The sequence below is a fragment of the Marmota monax genome, unplaced genomic scaffold (assembly GCF_021218885.2).
Source record: "Marmota monax isolate L192 unplaced genomic scaffold, Marmota_monax_Labrador192_F-V1.1 WCK01_AAM20220418_F8-fsc00077, whole genome shotgun sequence".
NCBI lineage: Eukaryota > Metazoa > Chordata > Mammalia > Rodentia > Sciuridae > Marmota > Marmota monax.
The window spans coordinates 7,818,742-7,823,246 of NW_026694610.1; the positions used below are offsets into that span (position 1 = coordinate 7,818,742).

The 4,505-nt window shown below is 31.8% G+C and overlaps 1 non-coding gene across 1 annotated transcript; it reads right to left on the bottom strand.

Moving 5' to 3' along the window:
* Positions 1-2,916: 2,916 nt before the first annotated feature.
* LOC124077824 (U6 spliceosomal RNA) lies at positions 2,917-3,023 on the bottom strand. The gene has a single exon (XR_006846735.1). It is a non-coding gene; the product is annotated as a U6 spliceosomal RNA (small nuclear RNA).
* Between the last annotated feature and the right edge of the window lie 1,482 nt (positions 3,024-4,505).

The window sequence follows — 4,505 nt, forward strand, 5'->3', positions numbered from 1 at the left end:
TAATTTGAGAATTATTTTGTATTACTGTCACAATATCATATTGTTTTATTTTTAATCTGTTAGTATGTGAACTTATTAATATATTTATTTATGTTAATTATCCTCAAAATTGTAGAATTAAACCTACTTATTTAATTAAGTAACATTAATTCCTGAAAACATTGGTAAAACCAATTTCCTAAGGCTTTGTCTGAAGTCATTTGTCTCTGTTTTTATAAGTGAAACTATCTTGCAAAGAGTTATGTGTGTGGGCGTCTTGTTTGGATATCATGAAATTACTTGTGAAGGAAAGTCCCAGCACACACTCACTGACACCCTGCCTAAAGTCAGCACCCATTATTACATTCAAATTATTAACTCATGATGAATTAATCCACTGATTAGGTTATATAGCTCTCATAATCTGCTCATTTTACCACTGGATATTCCTGCACTGTCTCATATGTGAGTTTTGGGGGAACATCTAATGTACAAATCAGAAAATCATGCAAATGATATCTTCTTGGATGGAGCTTTCAAGCATTTTCTATTTTCCATATATTTGAAATAGTTTATATAACATGCAATTTTTGTTTTTACTGAGGGTTTGGTAAAGACTATATTGCATGTGTAAATTGCATGCGATGGTTTTAATAATATTATTTGTAATCACTATAAGGTTATGAGAAAAATGCTTTGGGTTCTGAAATAATTGGTTTTCTAATAAATCTTTAATCTTTATACCCCATAAAGACAAATCATACTGACTTTTTTCCTACTTTTAATTTTTTTTATTAGAGCAAGTATTATTTGGTTTCATTTTGAAAACACAATACATATAAGAAATGTGATTTGAATTCCTATTACCCCCCTTTCCCTCTCCTCCTCCCTCTCACTTTAACCCCTCCTTTACTCTATTGATCTTCCTTTCACTTCCTTTCAACTATTATATTTTACAAATGCCATTTAATGTATTTATATATGTCTATAACATGATTTTGTTAAATTCATTTCTATTTCTTCCCATTTCATTTTTTTCCTAACTTCCTCTCACCCTCCTTCTTCTACTCCATTAATCTCCTCTATATCTTTATGATATCCTGTCCCCTTTCCCAGTGCCTTTTTTCTATATTTTGCTCTAGGTTCCACAGATGAGACAAAACATTTGACTCTTGATTTTCTGTGTTACTTCTTTGACTTAGACAGATTTTCTCCATTTCCATTCATTTACAGGCAAATGCCATTATTTCATTTTTCTTTACAGCAGAGTAAAATTACATTATGTATAACTAAGATTTTTTTTTGTCCCATTATCTATTAATGGGCATCTGAGCTGATTCCATAATTTGGCTAGTGTGAATTATGCTGTCATAAGCATTGAAGTAGCTATATCTCTGTAGTATGGTGATTTAAGCTCTTTTGGGTAAGCTCTCTTGGTATTACCAAGGCATTGGATAGCTGCGTCTTATGGTGGTTCCACTCCTGTTTTTTTTTTTTTTTTTCTTTTTAGGAATCTCCACACTGCTTTTCATAGAGAGTGTACTAATTAATATTCAGCCCCACCAGCAATGTAAGAATGAACCCTTTACCCTTATATCCTCATTAGCATTTATTATTATTCAGGTTCTTGATAATTGCTATCCTGACTATAGTGAGATGAAACCTTAGTGTAGTTTTGATAGGAAGACAGAAATATTTGTAAAAAAATAAAGTTTAAAATATAATTTCTAAAACAATCAAACAAACAGAAACCTCATCTAAAACACTAATAAGTGATGATACTCTTTACCAGAAAATTAAAAAGATGTTTTTAAAATCAATAAAACTGCACTGGAGGTACAGTTCAATGGTAGAGCACATTCTTTGCAAGCTGAAGCTGTGGGTTCAACCCTCAGCACTGAATGTGAAAAGAGAGCAAGCAAAAGAAAAGAACAAACTGCATCCTTTTCAACCATGAGATATGACTAGATATCCAGATTTGTCCTGCCATTTTCAACCAATATCATCCATGTTTATCTATTTACTAAGAATGAAGCTAGTAAGGATACAAATGTGACGTGACTCGTGACTCTTTTATTCACAGTGCATTCAAATTTACTATAAATTAGAGCAAATCTTGAGTAATCATAGACTAATTCTGAAGAACACTTTAATCAAATCGTGGAAACTATTACAATCAGATGAAACATTTATTTTATGATTTCCTTTTGGCAAAATATATTCCTTACAAATAGGATCATACTGCAACATTACAAAAGATTAACAGGGGTTTTATTAATTTTACAATCTCTATCTGCCTCTATATCTGGAAATTACCAAAATTCTCTCAAAGCTTCACATCGGATGGCTGCTAATACTGCAAATGTTGGGAAAATACAGTAATTTTTCTTTCTCTGAGATTTAGTTAACTTTTGCATCACTGTAATCACAGTACCCCTCAAGAACAACTTAGAGGAGGATAAGTTTATTTGGTGTTTATGGTTTCAAATATCTCAGTCCTTAGATGGAAGGCTCTATGGTCTGCTCAAGTGGCACATGATGGGAGAAGAAGCCACCAGAGGAAAGTTGCTTAGCTCATGGAAGAGTCAAGAGGCAGATGTCAGGGAGGGATCTCTGGAATGTGCACCCTTCCAGGGTCATATTGCCCAGTGACCCACCTCCATCTACCACACACCACCTGTTTACACTTACCACCCAATCATTTCATTCAAACTAGAAAGGACTGATTAAGTTATAGCTCTCACAATCCAATCTATGAATCTTCCTGCATTAACATGAATTATAGAGGGACATCTTATATTCAAACAATAATACTAAATTCATTAGTCAAGGATCAAATGAATACTTAGCATACATGGACAACTATTATATTTTACAAATGCCAAAACTTTTGCCTTTTATCTCCATTGGTTTTGTTGAACTTTTCTTTTTCTTTTTTAAAATACGGAACACTTCACGAATTTGTGTGTCATCTGTGTGTGGGAACCATGTTAGTCTTCTCTGTGTCACTCCAATTTTAGTATATACGCTGCTGAATTAAGCAGCTGTTGAACTTTTCTTAAAGGTGTTTTAAGCAGTTAAATATTCTGCTCAATACATGCAAATCCTGTGGGGAAAAGTTAGGTTTCTTAATGCTCAAAAGCTAATATTATTTTCCAATGTGTAAAATTATTATTAGTAATGATACACAAATAATGTGATAAAGCTTGATGTTGCTTGAGTTGCATTAAATTTACACTCAGATTTTTTTTGTCTGATAAAAATAAACAATGTATCTTATCTGACTTCATGACATTGACTTGTGAATACTTTTTTGCTCTAAACTTTGATGCATTGTTTGCTAGCATAACATATGCTTGGACAAGTTAGAAACTGAAGGATATGCTAGATTTTTAAAAACTTGAAAAATAAATTCTTTGAAATCAGAAAAGCAGTATAAATTCCATACTATATAAATAATTTTCAACTATTTAAAAACACTTGGTTTACAGTAGTTGAAACTTCTTGAAAAACACACAAAAATATACTTTCCATTATATACTATATGAATTTATAACCCCAGATCCATGATGGAACTCTGGAAACAACACATTGGCATTAAATTTTATCTCAGAGATTATAAAGAGAAGGAAAAAAACATTTATTTTTGTAGTCCTAATAGATGGAATTATGCATTTGCTTTATTCAAAGATAGTATCAAATAATTAAGAGAACCAGCTAATACAACTATTTCACCCAACTAGAAATTATTTCTGAATATTCTAAACATTATTCTAACTAATTTCATGTCTGAAATAGAGTATGTAGTCACTCTATTTTATCAAATATTATTGAACAGTATTCCATTTTATAAATGTCATTTTAAGATTTTGCATAAAATGATGAAAGTAAAATTCAATGAGCTATATTGTTAATTGAAGACACTGAAGCTTCCAAAAATAAACAGAACAGTTCTTCAGGACTTAAGTTTTGCTTAAATTGAACAACATTGCTGGTCATATGAATTCAGTAGTAATTGGTAATTAACCCTGAAGACTGGGTGACTAGAAGGTTGATTACACATAGCATATTGCTACTGAGCTGCAATTTGTTACCAATGACCTCTTTGCTTCTTAGTGAAATTTTAAGTATAGATTTCTGTTTCTAAACTCTGATATGTTTTGGGACTCAGTTACCTTGGAGATTGTGTCTCTACCCTTGCCAGAAAAAGGATAACTTGAAGATACCAGTTTTACAGTTCAGAACAATTGAGAAAATAACAGGTTTTCCTTTGAAATACACTGATAGTTCAAGATCTCTTCTATAGATTGAAACAATATTGTCTTCTATAGATTGATATCACATCATCAACAGCTGTGTATCACTGTTAAATGACAGACTGCATTGATTCAATGCAAATTGTGACCAGGACTTTGCCTAAAGCTTTTGTAGAGGATCTCTCGTAATCTCCATAATAAATAATGAATAAATAAACCAAAAGTGCACAACTAAGGACCTCCCTTTTACAAATGAGAAAATTGACCTTG